The sequence below is a fragment of the Protopterus annectens genome, chromosome 4.part0 (genome assembly GCF_019279795.1).
Source record: "Protopterus annectens isolate FY-2018-M chromosome 4.part0, PAN1.0, whole genome shotgun sequence".
Taxonomy (NCBI): Eukaryota; Metazoa; Chordata; order Ceratodontiformes; family Protopteridae; genus Protopterus; species Protopterus annectens.
Window position 1 is genome coordinate 484023773 of NC_056733.1, and position 19778 is coordinate 484043550.

The window sequence follows — 19778 nt, forward strand, 5'->3', positions numbered from 1 at the left end:
CAGAGCCACATGCTCCAGGGATCTAAACCTTGTCATCACAATAAACAAAACATGCTGGAGGGATAGGTTCCTGACCGAGAGACTCCCTAGACTCTGGAATAGACTGCCCATACATGTCAAGCAGAGCGTCTCTTTGGCCCTCTTCAAAAGGAACCTTGATTTATTTTTTTTTATTTTTATTTATTTTTATTTTATTTTTATTTTATTTTTATTTTACATTTGTTGACCGGGCTAGTCCAACTGGATACATGTCCATTTTCAGTGGAGGCCCGGGGAGATAAGCTTCAAACTATGCTAAGTAACAATATTACAAAGAATAAATGAAAAAATGAAATAGACAATAAAGACAAAAGACAGAAATACACATCAATAAAAATTCATATACCTTTTCTTCATTGATTGAATTTCAGAAAGTCCCCCCCCCCCAATGTAAGCAGATGATTAGGTAAAAGGATAGACATTTGTCTTAGAGAAAAGTAGGAAAGGTACGATGGATTTAGGTGGTTATTGGGTATGATAAGGATTATACCCACTAGAAAAACAGAAAGAACTACATATAAGGTTGAAATGCAGGTGCTTGGAATAGGGGGAATATTCTTATTTTATGTATTACAGTGTAGTTTATGGGCACTAGAAGACAGGAGAAGATTAAAGCCAAAAAAAGCAACATTAGTAATTAGGTTTGGTTATTGAAAGAGTGTGAAAACAGTAATACTGCATTTAGTTTTAATCTGGGTTAGTGCATGGGCAAAGCCACTGGGTTTTAAGGAGTAGTTTTATTTGATTCTAGAAGAGTGGTAACGGTGAAAGTAATTGTAGATTGCTGGGAAGCCTGTTCCAGATTCTCCCTACTGAATTAGAGAAGAGGGAGTCTCCTGCTTTGTTAAAGGATTTCTGGATGGTTACTTGTAATTTATTCGCTGAGCGAAGGGTAGTGAGATTACTATAAGGAGATATGAGGCTACTGAGAATAGGGGTGTTGGTGGGCTGATGTAATATTTTATGGGTGATCACAAACGACCAACTGAAGCCAAGAAACCAAAAAATGTAGTCCACAGCAGAAAGAAGGTAAATGAAAATCCAGTAGGTGAAATTCAACGAACAAATTTATTGGATAAAAACCACACAGTAACAAATCCCTCAAGCGCTTTCGCTCAGTGCAATACTGAGCTTTATCAAGATGAACACCATGTAACAACTGCTCCTATTTAAATACTAAAAAAATCATGTGATCAATTAAGTTAAAAACTAATTGATAAAATATCACCTGCAAGTGCTTGGTATTAAAAGGGCTACATGTAAAACCAGTTAAATAGCCTTGTCATAATATTTCTCATATACATAAAGGCTCGAAACATAAATTTCTTGCTAAACATTGTTCAACAACAATAAAACATTAAATGAATCATATTGCGATCAAGATAATAAATGCTAATGAATACTAAATAAGTATGAAAAAAAAAAATAAATAATTAAGTAAAAAATAATGAATAAATATATAAAATCAAAATAATAAAAAAATGTATGAATCAATTCTTTGGGAGTGTATTAAGTATGTGAATATACCAATTTTATGTTGTATTATTATAATTTGTCTCTTCTTAATTTCAAAACACTGCTCAAGTTCATGTTGTCATTAAGCCCTGGCCATTTTGCAGCGTCCAACCTTAGTTGCCATATAAGCTCTTTATATTCCAAAACACCAAAAATACAGAACAGATGGAAGAGGCACAAATCCGTAATCCACACAAATTCCTTTATTAAAACGACTCTTCAGTCCAATAAAACACAGAAACGATAAGTTTGACTATACAGTACACTAACGCGATTTCACCAGCACTGCGTTTTCGTTTAAACCACTTCATCAGATGGAGACAAATGCATACCTACACAAAAACCACTCCTTATATATTCATCAAAATAATTAAACAATTAGTTAATTAAAGGGAACAAGATACTTAAACATTTAAAGGGGTAAGACATAATGCATACAAAACATACATTAAAATATATTGTAATGGATTCCCCCCACACTGACCTGATACATTAATGGATTAATAAATTACTCCTTACTAAGGAAGAATATGGGTTATTAAAGGAATTTAGGGAGGACACTACAGTGAGAGTTATGAAACCAGATAAAGGTGGAGGTTCTGTTATTATGGATAATATTTTATATGAAGCTAAGATGATGGAAATTTTAGATGATTTAGACAAATATGTCAGAGCCTCTTTAAATGAGATTAATATAGGTAATAAAAAAATATATGTGGTTTTAAATGACTTGCTTATGGAACGCTCTATTGATGTTGAAACTTTTAAATACCTTCATGTTGAGAAACCTAAGGTCCCCTCTATTTTTGGGATACCAAAAGTACATAAAGACTTGGAAGACCCCTTTGAGACCTATTGTTGCTCGGAGGGTTCAGTTACTGCACCACTGGCGAGATGGTTGGATGTAAAGCTAAAGTCTTTATCTATGGGAGGCCAGGGGACTGTTAAAGACTCTTGGGACCTCTTGTGTAGTATAACTCAGGATTTGTATGATGACAATATTACTTTTATAACTATTGATATAGTGGACCTTTTTTCATCTATACCCCATAATGAGGGGATGATGTGGTTTGAAGAAGCCCTGATAAATTATGGTAAATTTAATAATAATGAATTTTATTTGATCCTAGTTTTTATGGAATTAGTTTTAAACAACAACTTTATTCATTATGAGGGATAATTATTTAAGCAGATTCAGGGAGTAGGGATGGGTGCAAGATGTGCCCCCACATATGCTAATATTATTTTAACAGCTTGGGAAGAAAAATTTATTATTAATTCAAAATATGCCCATAATTGGAAATTTTACAAGCGTTTCTTGGATGATATGTGCTTTTTATGGGTGGGCACGATGGATGAATTTTTAGAATTTTTAAGTATATCTCAGAGTCCACTGATTTTTTAAAATTTACTTATAATAAGGATAAAGACTTTTTAAATTATTTGGATATTTCTATAGGCAAAAGTGAGGGTTGTTTTTATTCTAAGATTTTTAGAAAGCCAACATTTTCGAATTCTTATTTGGCTTTTAATAGTGCTCACCCTTACCATCAGAAAAAAGGTATTGTTAAGGGACAATATGTGAGGGGTAGTCGTATGACATCAAGGGAGAGTGATTTTGAGGTTGAATGTAAGATTTTGCACAATATGTTTATGGATCGAGGCTACCCTAAAGATCTTATTGAGCCTATAGAAAGAGAAGTTAGGGAAGGTAGATATGACAAATTTAAACCCATTTTGGGTTCAAATTTTGTCTTGAATGAGATGAAATCTACAAAGCTTAACAGTGAGGGTACAAGCAATTTTGTAGTTGATTATAATGGTAGTGCACCTAGAATTAGGAAGATTTTGGAGGAAGAATGGTGTAGGTTTGGTCAGATTTCGGATTTGAAATGTATCTTTGAAGAACCTTTGAAATGTACATATAGAAGGGGCAAAAGCTTAAAGACTATTCTGAAAGGTAAATATGGTATGAAAAAAGTTAAGGAAGGGAAACTAGGAACCTTTAAATGTGGAAGGTGTTCCCAATGCCCATTTATTTGTACTAAGCAAACAATTTTTTAGAGAGCAGGGACAGACTGATCCAGAGCAAATATTTTGCGAACTGTCACACCTCTGGGATAGTTTATTTAGGTTTGTGTGATCATTGTGATCCATTTTATATAGGGAAATCAGAAAGAAAGCTAAAAAATAGAATTTATGAGCATTACTATGAGATAAAAACAAAATGTACTAATAATGCTTTATACCGACATAAATTAATTTGCCAGGAAGCTAAATTTAGCTTCTTTGTGTTGGAAGTAGTGGAAAAGGATGTAAGAGGTGGGCTATGGGAAATTTCGATTGAGTATAAAGAGCTGTTGTGGCAGCTTTCCTTGGAGGCGAATAAACCTCCAGGTCTAAATGATGCCATCTCTTTAGCACCTGTACTCAAGCTGAGATCAGCTAAGCTTTAAGTGTTTTCATTTTATGTTTTTTTATTTATTATTTTTTTCTATATTTATCTTATTTTAAATGTGTATTAAAATCAGTTTACATTAAAGTGTTGGTCTATAGGATACCACAAGCTGTCAATGCTTTTGCTGGTTGTATTAAAGAATTTAGTTTGTTTTATTAGATTAAGTTATTATAAAGTTTTTATTAAATTTTGATAATAATAGTAATTTATTAATCCATTAATGTATCAGGTCAGTGTGGGGGGAATCCATTACAATATATTTTAATGTATGTGTTGTATGCATTATGTCTTACCCCTTTAAATGTTTAAGTATCTTGTTCCCTTTAATTAACTAATTGTTTAATTATTTTGATGAATATATAAGGAGTGGTTTTTGTGTAGGTATGCATTTGTCTCCATCTGATGAAGTGGTTTAAATGAAAACGCAGTGCTGGTGAAATCGCGTTAGTGGACTGTATAGTCAAACTTATTGTTTCTGTGTTTTATTGGACTGAAGAGTCATTTTAATAAAGAAATTTGTGTGGATTACGGATTTGTGCCTCTTCCATCTGTTCTGTATTTTTGGTGTTTTGGTGAACATTGGAACAGTGATTCTTTTTGGTTTGTGCTCTTTATATTCCAGTTTACTCTCCCAATCACCCCCTCTACCATACGGTGTAAGCTGCTCTAAAACAATAAACCTAAGCTCCATGTTGGGACAGGACAATGAATGCTTATAAAAAGCATTAGATTCCTTCTTCTTTGTGATGTCATATAAATGTTCATAAATTCTTCTTTTTAATGTCCTTTCTGTTTTCCCTACATAGAAGCTTTGGCATTTTAAACAAAAACCTAAATAAACAACATATTTCGTGTTGCAATTAAAATACCCACTTGCCCGACATATAAATTTCCTTGATGGAATATGTAAAGTGTCACCAATGAAAATGTTTGGGCACTGTTTACACATTCCACACTTAAATGTTCCTTTCTTGCGTCTAATGTTAACAGTTTCTGTTGTATGCTTTCTTTCAAACAATTCTTTCAAATTAGTGTCCCTTCGCCTAACAAATTTGGGTTGCTTTGAAACCATCTCTGTTAATCCTTCATGTAATGAAAGTACGGGCCAAAACCTTAGTACTGCTTCCTCTATTAACCTAGAATTACTGGAAAAAGTGTGTGTGTATACATTTTGCTCAAACTTTTGGGGGTTGGTTTTCAGCTCATCCACTAACGTGGTGGTAGACCCTAATAAAGGTGGATATCTATCTTCCCTATGTGTACATACTTCTAAGGCCAGAGTGTTGACCAATGTGACAGGATAACCTCTTTCGTAAAACCTCTCTTTCAAGAAGTTCACCTCTTCTAAAAAATTTTTTGTAGTACTGGTCATTCTGGATGCACGTATGAGCTGCCCTTTAACAATCCCTTTCTTTTGATAAAAAGGGTGGCTGCTCTCAAAGTGCAGGTATGAGTTGGAATATGTTGGTTTCCTAAATACCTTTGAACCAAACCTGTTGTTGATAGTGTCTTTGAACAGGGTAATGTCCAAATAATTTAAACTTTGGTCACTGACAGAATGTGTGAAAACCAAAAATGAGGTGGTAGAGTTGATGTAACCAATGAAATTCAAAAACTCTTCTGTTGTTCTGCACCATAAAAGACATATGTCGTCCAGGTACCTAACATAATGTTTGATATGCTTCGCCCATGCCATCGCAAATATAAAAGTCTGCTCCCATTTGTGCAGTACAATGTTCGCGTAGGTAGAAGCACACAGAGCACCCATCACCACACCCATCTTTTGTTTATAAATTTCACCATTGAAACAAAGGAAATTGTTACTTAACATGATTTCCATAAGTTCTACCAGTAAGTTGGAAACATTTGCACCAAGATTAGCCTCGTTTGCCAACACCTCATTAAACCAACTCAAACCCGTTGAATGGGGTATGCTCGGAAATAATTGTACAATGTCAATAGTTGCCATCAAAAGGTCAGGGTGATACAATTGAAATCCTATGCCTTTAAGGAAGTCCCAGGAGTCTTTACAAATGTATTTCAAAGATGTAACAAATCCCTTGAGCACATGATCTATAAATTTGCCTAAAGATTCTAGGATACATCCTTTACTAGAAACTATTGGTCTAAATTGCAATGGGTCCAACCCTTTGTGGGTTTTTGGAATACCAAAAATCACTGGGGTTCTTGGTTTGGCTACAAATAAATAGTTGTATAACTTTTCATTGAAAGTACCTTGCAGCAAATGTTCCATCAACATGTAGTTTATTTTTGAGTATGCTATGTGTAACTCATTTCTAGATACTATGTCATATTGTTCAGAGTCCTGTAGCATGCAATGAATGTGTGTGTCATAATCCGTGTTATACATCAAGACCAAACCACCCCCTTTATCTGGCTTTATCACCCTACAGCCCTCCTTGGTAAGAAATTTAATTAAATTAGCCTCGTTTGAACCAAGGTTGTTGGAAGCCATGAAGGGTTTTCTGGTATTAATGACCCTCATCTCTCTTTCCACTAACTCCTCAAACACTTTGGTGGTAGGGTGTACTGGAGGGTTAAAGGTACTCTTTCTTGAGAGTGCTGTGTCAGAATGGGGTTGTCCTTTAAAATGCAGTAACAAGTTCAACTGTCTAACGAACATTTTGAGATCTATTAACTCTGCTTCTAAATTAAATGGTCGTGCTGGTACAAAGTGCATACCTCTTGTAAACAAAACAAAGTGCTCTTCACTAATGTGTATGTCCATAAAATTATATACAGAAAAGTTATTCTCAGTTATCACAGTGAATTTCTCGGAAAGGTTGGGAAACTTGTCTGAATTCACATGAAAATCTGGGTCCAACTGTGAATGGACATTCACAATCAGTTGTTCCATCTCCTCGGTGGAAATCTGGTCCCCCTCCCCCCTGATTTGTCTGGGGGAAATGTAAAATCCTGGTGTGAGTTTTTTCTTTCCTTTTCTGCCAACCTCTCACTCCTTCTGGGTACCTCAACATTTGTATCAGTGTCATTATTGTTATGGACACTAAACAGCTGCGAGGGGTTGTGATTAGCCCATCTGGTCTTCATTGGAAGTGGGTAGGCTATACCTTCATTGTATTCCCTAAGGTCTCTTTCAAGTTTGTGTTTTTTACGGTTCAACACTTTGTTACAAAATTGGTCTACCTCATCAAAAATGTTGTCATAATTTGGTTTTACTGAATAGAAATTAACATCCTTAACCATTGTGTTGTTTAAACCATTCAACTCCTTAAGCAGAGTATCAGCCTTCGCTTCATACTCTGATATCATAACCTCTAACATCTCAATCCCCGCTCGGTTAAAAATGCTACATAACTTCTTATAGTAGGCAGACCCCTTCTGTACATTATTTGGAAATTTAAAACATCTCAATCCTTTTGGGACCCTCTCAACTTTTACACATTCTTTTAAGTAATCAATTTCTAATTGATTAGATTTGAAAGCATATAGTTTGTCCCATAAAGTATTAAAGTCCTGCTCAATATGAGCGTTGTTGTTAGAATTTACAGTACCTTGTTGGAACCAGAACTGCTGGCCCGCCCATATGTTGAAATCAAATACATTGGCCTGTCCACTTGCGTCTCCTGCCAACTGGTTGTTAGGTTTATTAGTCCGTTTGGTGATTGCCTGCTGGTTAGTAGTACTAGATTGAACGCCACTACTCGTGGGAGAACGTTCGCCGGAAACACGCCTTCTTTTAGGTACCAGGCCTTGTTGCTGGTTGCCTGGCAACGTGAAGACTGAATCAGAGTTACTTACTGAAAGTTTGTTTGTAAGTTGTTTCAGCATCTCCAACACTTTGTTAAATTCAGAACGAGTGACCGGACCGTTGTCTTCAGATGTTCTTAACATTTGTGGAGTATCCATGAAGTCGCATTGCACATCTTCTTCCACCATGGAACAACACAAAAACGAAGAAAGTGAACACAAACGACCAACTGAAGCCAAGAAACCAAAAAATGTAGTCCACAGCAGAAAGAAGGTAAATGAAAATCCAGTAGGTGAAATTCAACGAACAAATTTATTGGATAAAAACCACACAGTAACAAATCCCTCAAGCGCTTTCGCTCAGTGCAATACTGAGCTTTATCAAGATGAACACCATGTAACAACTGCTCCTATTTAAATACTAAAAAAATCATGTGATCAATTAAGTTTAAAATATCACCTGCAAGTGCTTGGTATTAAAAGGGCTACATGTAAAACCAGTTAAATAGCCTTGTCATAATATTTCTCATATACATAAAGGCTCGAAACATAAACTTCTTGCTAAACATTGTTCAACAACAATAAAACATTAAATGAATCATATTGCGATCAAGATAATAAATGCTAATGAATACTAAATAAGTATGAAGAAAAAAATAAATAAATAAGTAAAAAATAGTGAGTAAATATAAAAAATCAAAATAATAAAAATGTATGAATCAATTCTTTGGGAGTGTATTAAGTATGTGAATATACCAATTTTATGTTGTATTATTATAATTTGGCTCTTCTTAATTTCAAAACACTGCTCAAGTTCATGTTGTCATTAAGCCCTGGCCATTTTGCAGCGTCCAACCTTAGTTGCCATATAAGCTCTTTATATTCCAGTTTACTCTCCCAATCACCCCCTCTACCATCCGGTGTAAGCTGCTCTAAAACAATAAACCTAAGCTTCATGTTGGGACAGGACAATGAATGCTTATAAAGATGAAAAAATGAAATAGACAATAAAGACAGAAGACAAAAATACACATCAATAAAAATTCATATACCTTTTCTTCATTGATTGAATTTCAGAAAGTCCCCCCCCCCCAATGTAAGCAGATGATTAGGTAAAAGGATAGACATTTGTCTTAGAGAAAAGTAGGAAAGGTACGATGGATTTAGGTGGTTATTGGGTATGATAAGGATTATACCCACTAGAAAAACAGAAAGAACTACATATAAGGTTGAAATGCAGGTGCTTGGAATAGGGGGAATATTCTTATTTTATGTATTACAGTGTAGTTTATGGGCACTAGAAGACAGGAGAAGATTAAAGCCAAAAAGCAACATTAGTAATTAGGTTTGGTTATTGAAAGAGTGTGAAAACAGTAATACTGCATTTAGTTTTAATCTGGGTTAGTGCATGGGCAAAGCCACTGGGTTTTAAGGAGTAGTTTTATTTGATTCTAGAAGAGTGGTAACGGTGAAAGTAATTGTAGATTGCTGGGAAGCCTGTTCCAGATTCTCCCTACTGAATTAGAGAAGAGGGAGTCTCCTGCTTTGTTAAAGGATTTCTGGATGGTTACTTGTAATTTATTCGCTGAGCGAAGGGTAGTGAGATTACTATAGGGAGATATGAGGCTACTGAGAATAGGGGTGTTGGTGGGCTGATGTAATATTTTATGGGTGATGATAAGTTGTTGAAAAAGTATCTGGTTTTGATGTTCTAGCCAACCAAGCTGTTTAAGATTTAGACAGTGGTGAGTTTTAAATGGGGAGCCAGTGGCAAATCAAGGAACCTTGATGATTGGATGGGAGATAGGAAATTCACCCCGGGGATCACGTCAGTCGCCCTGCTAGACAGAGGTCCAGGGAAGTAAACACTGTGGGAAGAAATAGCCAGGGAATTGTTATGGCTAGGCTTTTATAGGCCCTAGGGCCGATAGCCTATTACCAATCTATGAACCTGTGAACCTATGCATGGTTAGGAAGTATGGGAGGAATCCTTAAATTAGGCGCTTCTGTATATGTCACTATTATGTATGAGTTAAAGGGAATAATAAAACTTGAATTTTGTGTAATGTTGTTGTCTACTGTTACCATTAAGTAGCATCTGTGAAGAAAAAAGTGAGAGATTATATACTTGTGATATAGTATGTAAACTAAAAAGAAAAATTCGTAGTATCCCTCGAAGTCTCAGAAAACCCAGTATGCAGCCTATACTGGGTCAAAAACAAACCAAGCAGAAACTTCACAGTGTGTAGGGTGTGAGAACCACCCTCTGTAACCACTCCCTTGCTCCAAATAACTTGATTATATATAAATAATGAATGTCTTTAATGTTTTTCATTATACTCAATTAGGATCTTGTTTGTGTGTTTCAGTAAAGGATATTCCATTCTTAACTCAGCTTTGGACTACCTACTATTTTATTTTATTATTTTGTAGTATGTATTTTAAAGTTTGATTTTTATTAGCGAACTAGGTGCATAACATATTTCAAGGAGTGAACTTTACACCCTCCACATTGTGAAGTTTCTGCTTGTTTTTTTTAGTATGAAAAATAAAATGACAGTCACAATTTGGAGACTTGAATATACAAATGTCAAAGTTACAAAAATGTAAATGTGATTTAAAACAAATAGTAGACAAGTTTGAAAATTGATGCTACACATTTAAATCATATTTTAGGAGGCAAACTCCCTGTACCTCTCAATGTTGGGCTGTACCCTCACACCCACACTACTTGCATATACTAATGCCAAGACCACTGGACCTCCGAGATGGCAGAATACTTCAAGACACAGCAGTATGTCAGAGTTAGTATATATGGCTCTCTGTAACTGCAATTAACTTGGAGATTGGATTATAACATTTATGGTGAATAAGCATTGGAACCCAAATAAAATAAGTGCAAGTGGCATCCATAGTAGCAGCATAAGGCTAATTTATGTTGGGATTATAACCCACCAATGGTCCTGTTCCTACGAATAAGTGTAACAAAAATGCCAGACACAAGTGAAACAACTGTAGGCACATTTCTTGGTAGGACAGCTGTGCTACAGCTGCTCTTATCTGCATTGTTCTGAGCTTTTATCCCAGATTCATCTATAACATCTGGTGTGCATAAATTAATTCCCCTACGTAAAAAGTATATTTTTTTACTGCAGGACTACACAGAAAACCTTAAGGTATGGTAAGTGTGGGTCTTGTGCACAATGTAAATTTGTTTATCAGGGATGTTCTTTGAAACTTGATACCATCCCTTATAAAATGAAATTACATTGTACATACAGTTGTAATACAAAAGGAGTTGATTATATTGGTTTTTGTGACTTTTATCACTCGTTTTAAATAGGAAAAACTAAATGCACTCTAAAAAAGTGAATTTATGAACACATTTATGACTTGGAGCACAGTAAAAAAAAGAATGCACTTTATAAGCATAAGTTAACATATACTGGCAATAAGAGGTTTTTACTTTTTTATTCTGGAAGTAGTACCTACCAATGCCAGGGGTGGTCCTTGGGAAAGTAAGTTAGAATATCACAAACTGGTATGGCAGCTAAGGCTAGATGCAAATACCACCTCTGTTTTAAATGATATGCCCCCAGATTTACTATTCCTCCATGCAGGGCTAGCTTAGTCCTACACATAGGCGACCGTTTAGGAGCAGGATGACAGCGTGATATGCATAGTAATGAGGAGCGCTGCCTGAGCTCCTAATCTTACATGGTGCATGTAAGAGTGCAGGGGTTGTGTCTGAGAGCAGAGGTCTCAGAATATACACCCCCCCGCAATGAAGAATAGCAGAAAGGGGTAGGAAATGAGCAAGACCGCTCATAGGTGTCCGCATATCCCCACCAACAGTCCCCCTCATGTACAACAGCAAAAGTATACAGAAATAAAATGAACAAACCCATTTCTTTTTTTTTTTAATTCCGATTAAAGCTAACTGTAGGTGCGCGGGTGTGCCCATCGCTTAGCTACGGTTAATGCAGCTTAAATTGCTGAAGAGGATAACAAGGAAGATATATGCAAATGAAGCAGCATAACAATAGTGTAGTGGGCAGAGCATTCGCCTTAGGAGCAGGCATTCCCAGTTCGAGTCCCACTGCAGAACAGTCCATTTTCCGTGGTAAAGCATATTATGACTAATATTTATGTTGCATTACCCACTAAATAACATATATTTATGAACTGGAGTACTGCAATAAATGCACATGTGAGGTGTCAGTATCATAATGAATAAAGCACTAGTAAGCAGGTTTAAGCACCAATAAGCAGTAGTAAGCATATTTAAGCACTAGTAAGCGGGTTTAAGCCTTTTTGTGTGGGGGTAAGCAATGTGCACACAGGTTAAGCAATTCTGAAGCTATCTCTCTGTAAGCATATGTAACCGGAGGTTAGCATTGCTTACCCTTGCACAAACCCACTTACAAATGCTCAAAAGTGCCTTAATCACTCTGTATCCAATGGCCCTTGTTCTGCCAATCAACAAAATAAACAGCCACACAAGACTTGAACCCAGGACCCTATACACCATAGTCACAGTAGTTAACCAACAAGTCATCACAGAAGTACAGAAGAGCAAGGTATCAGCAAACACATCTTCACCATAGTAAAATCAAACTGAATCTGTGAAAGAAATCAGCATACAGACATATGTGCCTTGACCCACTACATAACATAAATATGTGAACTAGAGTACAGCAGTAAGCCCAGAAGTTAGGTGTAATTGTAATAGAGTGTTGAAGTCCCCAGTAAAACACAAGGGCCCCATACATTGTACGTATACATGACTCATGGATACCAGGCATACATGTAAGGTGTAATGAATAATAAATCAATGCCAAAAAGGAATTATAATGCAAATTCTAATGTAAGCAATGCTAAGCATTGCAAAGGCCAACTTAGGAGGTGCAAGCAATGTGTAGGCCAGCTAATTCAATGTGCCCAGTGTTATACACCTTTAAACAATGCCAACCCTAGGTTAGCAGGTTTGCCCATAGCCTAGCCTTTTCAAAACCGGACAATCACGGAAAAGTGTGGGAAATCAGCTTCACTTAAACCCAAGAAGCGGGAATACATTTCATAACTGGTTGTAGCTTCCCCTTGCAGGCACAATGGCAGTAAGGGGAGAAGGTGTGCGCTTTCGGGCACAGTGCTGGTGCATCCAGGAGTCCAGAGTCATGGCAGGACTCTTTGTCAAAGACCATGATCAGAGACTGCTGCAGGGCCAGTACCAGGGCTCCCAATATAAGGCGGAGGCCAGGGACCATCTCACCCGTGACCTCACCAGTGCCACTGACATATCTCGAACTGGTGAGCAGGTCAGGCATCTCTGTGCTGACCTGAAGAGGTGTAAGGAGACTTATTGGACCAGTGGATCCAAGAGGCTAGAGTGACAGGGGATGTTCCAGTTGTGTGTAAGTTTCACCCCACTATGTGTGTAATAATTGCCAGCTCAGGTATATCATGTATAGGTATGGCTAAATATTCCTCTTATGTCCCCCACAGCTGCAATGGAGCGGGCTACAAACCAGGAGGCCCACGTCAGTTGCCTGGCGAGGTTGCGATGCTAGGCAGGTCAGTAATACTCATGCATTTACTGTCATAGGAAATAAAACCAAAAGTAGTAGTAAATCAATTGCCTGCATAAAACCTGTATTATTCAAGGCAAGTACTCCATACACTGGAGAATATGGCAGGAAGAGTCTCATATAGTATGTATATAAATAAAAGCGTAACAGCCTGACAATAAAGGTCTAACTGCTGGACTGCATGTGTATACTCTGGTATCATATGATAATGTAGATTTGCAATCATGTAATAGTACTGTTGTATTAAGCACTGTTACCCACACCATGCACCATAAATTGAATTTGTAGGAATGCCTGTATATGACTGGTGTAATCCCCAGAGGCCATTTAGCACCACTGACAGACACATAGACAGAAAACAGACAACAAAACCAACATAGCACATGCAACTGAGATGTGAGCTGTTGTTTTGTTTAGCACACACAGCCATGGTTTGAATCCTGCCAGTGGTAGTAGTCTGCATACAGAATCATACCCCACATCTGTACAGATATGTCCAGAATGTCCAGTAAAGTGGCCCATATCTGAAAGCAGATAGGAGATATACAGCAATAACTATATAGCAGACACATCTGTGATGGACAGTGATTAAGTTGTAGAAGACACAGCCATGGTCTGAATCCTGGGAGTGGATGTAGGCTGCATAAAGAATCATACCCCACAACTGTACAGATGAGGCCAGAATGTCCAGTATATGGGCCCATATCTGCTGCCTGTCCCCCTGATAAGTCTGTGGGATGATCCCAGATGTTTAGCCAGCAAACAGGGAATACAGGTGATTGTCAAACATCTATGAGAACAAACCTATCACTGTAGCAACCCCCAAAACTGTTAGGAGAGTAATATTTCAAGTATGTCCTATCTACACTTCCATGTTGTCAAGCTGTGACCAGAGTGTGTACAGTAACAGAGTGAGATGTATGTGCATAATACTAATGTGTAATCTGGAAGTTTGCATGACAACAGTCAGGTAGTGCTAACAAACATTGCTCCCACAGGTATGATGGATACGAACACTGTGCTGAGAAATAAAGACCATTATAACCTGTACTGGTACTATTCACTCTGGCATTGTAGGGAATTGTGAGTGTTGCAGTTTCTCTGAATAATAAAGTATCACTGATCACTGTCACCCACACTGTGCTACATAATATAACTGTGTAGGAAAGCATGTATATGTGTGTGTCAGGTCACTAAAGGTAGAAGAGGGCAATATTCTAGATATGTCCCGGCACACCAGCATGTGGTCAACACATGGCCAGAGTCTGTGCAGAAAGAGTTGGATAGCTATGTGCACAACATCAACCTGGAATCTAGGAGTATGTGCAGAAACAGTTAGCGTTAACAAACATTCCCTCCACAGGTATACCAGGTAAGAGGTGTATACTGCAGGTAAAACCAGTTCATGTGTAATGATGATGACAGCCATATCACTGTCCAAACTAAGGCTATAGGGTAGTGTAGTAAGACTTGTAAGGTACAGATAACAGCACTGACTAAGAAGTAATATGGACTACATGAATATACTAGTTGTTAATTGACATCTCCCCCCCCACCATATCTCCAACAAAAATCAACATATTGTTGTAATGACACCTATGTTCTGATAATGTCCAATTGCTTGATAAATATTTTAATTGTTCCCATGCATGTGCTATATTAAATTATTCCAACATTGGTGGCATGGTGCTATCAATGTACCTGCATGCTGTTCTTACTACCACTATGGTCACATATATGCATGTGTTCTGTTTGTTATGCAATTGTTCCGTATCTGGTGTCTGGGTTAATGGGAATATCTATGCATGCTGTTATACCTAACCCTGGAATGTGTTGACGATTACTAAACTACATATGATGATGAAATCTAAACACTATAGCATGCTTGGGAAGGCCGGTGCCAGCGGACCCACCTGTTCCAACTCAGCTGGCCGTGGCACCGGGCACCAGCATGTCTGGGGCCCAACCCGGGACCTCCCTGTCCGTTGGTCCTGCACCACTTTTGGGTGGAACCACCTCAGGGGATGGGGCTCACCCCCCTGGGAGCGGGCGAGGACAGGCACCTGTCACCCATTGCCAGGTCGGGTTGTGGTGCATAGAGATATCAACCAGCAGCTTGGTGATCTTCTACGCTAGCTTGAGGGCTGTGTGTCACAACTAGAGCATCAGTCTGGCTCTGTGACTCAGCCCCCAGCACAGCCACCATCGGGGCTGTGAAGGTGCAGTAGTAACTGCCCATGGGTGGGGACCTCAGTCCCACTGTTCCCACTAGGGGGCTCATGGGCTTCTGATTTCCCAACACCCCTCCCCATCAAGGTGTTTACCCCCTACATGTGTCATATACTGCCCCTGTATGCATCTTGTTTCTCTTGTCTGTTAACCTATGCAACCTACCTCCCCAAATATACCTACTACCCTTCCCCAACATCTCACTCTCACCTGAAAAAAAAAAGGGGCAATCTGTTCCCACAAAAAAATCTCACCCCATACATAGCTGTCCGTTTCACACATGTGTCCACTGGACACATGTAATCTGGTCTAATAGGCATCACAACTTATTATTGTTGTCCTCACCCCCTCCCAGGGGTGTGAATGTCCAAATCTACCTCCAAATTCAGTGTATATGCATAGCTGCTGCTGTAGAGAAATGGGCAGCTATGGACCTTCCCTACACCCTTTCTGCACATCCTTGGCTATTTTCCCCACTGTCTTTCCCTCTTTGTGCCCCCTTTTTTCACCACTTTCCTATCAACCCCTTTCTCTTTTCTTTTAAAGAAATTATCTCGGGGTAGCAGGAGTAAGCACTGTTAAGCAGCAGTAAGTGGGTTTAAGACTGTTTGCGTGGAGGTAAGCAATGCCTACAGTGGATAAGCAATTTAGAAGCTAACTGAGTATAAGAAACTCTAACCAGAAGTTAGCAGTGCTTACCTCCGCGCAAACCCGTGCAAACCAGCTTACAACTACTCAAAAGTGCCTTAATCACTTTGTATCCAACGGCCCTTTTTCTGCCCAACAACAAAATAAACGGCCTTTGCAAGGCTCAAAACCAGGACCCTGAACCCCATTGACAAAGTGATTTACCACTAAGCCATGTCATATATACATAATCCTGATGTATTCACAAACATATCATCCAGCCCAGTCATTCAACAGTACACAGAATTTATTCCAAAATGTAGATGCATGTGTGTGTGTAAATATATTAATATCTAAACAGATACAACATATCTATATATGTATATATATATATATATATATATATATATATATATATATATATATATATAAACATATATACATACAAATGCCTACATCCAGAGATATATATGTCTACATCTATATGTCTAAATATATACAGCAGGTTATATATATATGTAAGCATATATATATATATATATATATATATATATATATATATATGTATATACGGACATAGTTATATTTATGTAAGTAGATATATAGATATATATCTATATAGGTAAATATGGACAAACATCTGTATATAACAATGGGAAAATAGCAAAAACATATATGTCCACATGCACCGTTAATGAGGTTGAGAGGCCCCAAACAATATATGTCTTATACAAATAGGTATACCCCCCACGGCCAAACACATCTACCCTGCAATACACTACCAAGTGGTGCAGATCCCATAACCAGGACCTGACCTGACATGGGCACAAGATGTTAACAGTACTCCATCCCACCTGTATGATGTCAGGCTGGTATCGGTAACATATGCAGTACAGTCTGGCTCCCATAGGTAATGGTTTCGTGCCCACTGAGTGGTGCAGAGCTACAGTTATCCCAATCCACAAGGGGGATCCACCTTGGATCCCGGAAACTACCGTCCCATCAGTCTGACAAGCCTTATCTGCAAGGCCATGGAGCGTATTATCATGGAACTTATAAACAAAGACATTGGCAACCTTCAAACACTGGACCCCACCCAGTTTGGGTTTGTGAAGGGTCGATCTTGTCTTCTGAACCTGATTGACTTCTTTGAATCAGTCTCCAGAGCCATTGACATGGGTAAGGTGGTCCACACAGCCTATCTAGACCTTGCCAAGACCTTTGACACCATCCCCCACTCTGGAATCATAGATAAACTTAGTAAGTTGGGCATTAATCCCTATGTCACCCAATGGGTTGCTAAATGGCTTACTGATAGAACCCACACTGTAAAAGTAGCCAACTCCAAATCCAGCTCCAGACAAGTGACAAGTGGAGTACCTCAGGGTTCAGTCCTGGGGCTGCTCTTGTTTGGCATCTACTTCTCTGAAGTACAGGTCAACACTAAGGGACTCTGGTTAACAAAGTTTGCAGATGACTGCAAACTGGGAGCCATTATTGAATCCCCAAATGATGTGGATACTCACAAAAGGGCCTTACAGAAACAGATGCTTGGTGCCAGAGCCATGGGCTCAAGCTCAATGCCAAGAAATGTATTGTTATCCCTTTGGGAAAAAACATGTATCCATGAATTACCATATAGGTGGCAGTACACTAAACACAGAAAGTGTGATAAGAGACTTAGGGACACAGGTGGACAGTGGTCTCACCTTTGATAACCACATCGCCACAACAGTCAGGAAATCCTTCTATGTGGCACACCTCATCACAAAGGGCTTTTCATCCAGAAAAAAGGAGGTCATTGTCCCACTGTACTCATCCCTCATTAGACCCATTATAGAATACAATGCCCCATTTGGTATGTACCTCTCAAGACATCTGCAACAACTGGAAAGGCCTCAGAAATACCTCACTAAAAGAATCACAGGCCTAAAGCAGATGCCCTACGCTGACCGCCTTAAAAAACTCCAGCTATACTCTGTCGCGATCTCTGCTTAACATACAAGGCCATGTCAAACCCAGAGCTGTTGGACATGCTACACTTAAAGAAATCCCAATCCCTCAGAGCTCCAGGGATCTAAACCTTGTCATCACAATAAACAAAACATGCTGGAGGGATAGGTTCCTGACCCAGAGATTGCCCATACATGTCAAGCAGAGTGCCTCTTTGGACCTCTTCAAGAGGAACCTTGACGATTGGATGGGAGAAAGGAAATTCACCCCAGGGATCATGTCAGTCGCCCTGCTAGACAGGGGTCCAGGAAAGTAAATAATGTGGGAAGAAATAGCCAGGGAATTGTTATGGCTAGGCTTGTATAGGCCCTAGGGCTGATAGCCTAGTACCAACCTATGAACCTATGAACCTATGGAAGCTATCAACATCCCTAGGATACATATACACAGACACATATATGCAGATGCAGATATATATATTTATATATATATATATATATATATATATATATATATATATATATATACACATATGTATAGATATATATGTGACTGCACATACACACAGAGATATGTATAGTACGATACATATGTAGAAGGTGCACACAATATGGAACAGCCACTATGCCTACAGTTAACACCTTAACAACTGGACACTGTATGAACCACCCATACAAATGACAATCGTTACCTGCAACATATACCCACAGAGAGGTCATAAGATATAACACCACACACAGGTTTGCATAAATGGAAAACTTTTATTTGTGTACTATTACAGTTGTATATGCCATGTCATATAGCTGTTCAGACACTGACATCCATATAAATAGAGTAATGCAACTGTGAAACAGTTATACTGATACAGTAGTCTGGAAAGTTTTACAAATGTTGCTGTCCAGGCCGAGCCCTTCAAATAGTACAATAGTAAAGACAGACTGGGCCACAGGATACCAAACAATCAACAGTAAGTAATGCAGGTGTATAGTTCAGCAGCCTCAATCTACACTTTGTACACAATCACTAGGTGGTAAAGACCTCAGTTGACACAATGGGATGTAACTGTTACATAACAAGGCATAACTGACACCATCACAAGCACACTGACAAACAGAACAGTCTGTATGGCAGGAGGCAGTATGCCTGCATTAACCCAGTTTATGTAATTAATTTAAATATAGGTGAATTGTATGGTAATGTACATCCAGATACCTTAAGGCAGCTCACCCCTGATAACCCCACATGTTGTAACAGCCTAGGTTATTTATGGTGCATCCTCCCCCTAGACTCAATAATAAAGGGCCATATACCACTGTTACATACACTGGCCTCTGGAGTGCATAAGGGCACACATATATTGTGTAAGTGAAGCCCACACATATATGGCCCCAGCCGCACCATATGTGTGGGGATACAACAGCAGTAGACAGATGGCAGGAATGGCAGCGTGATATACTCTCAGCCCACTACAGAGCAACCCCTGACAGCATGTCATATGTGCAAAACTTGGTATGTAGGTGGTGGACAGAGGCTGGAACACAGGCCCATAAGTAGAAACCTGTTGTCATACACTAAGCAAGTCGCTGGTGTTACAGGATAGTCTGCAACATACCCTTAGTCAGGGATTTGAGGTTAGA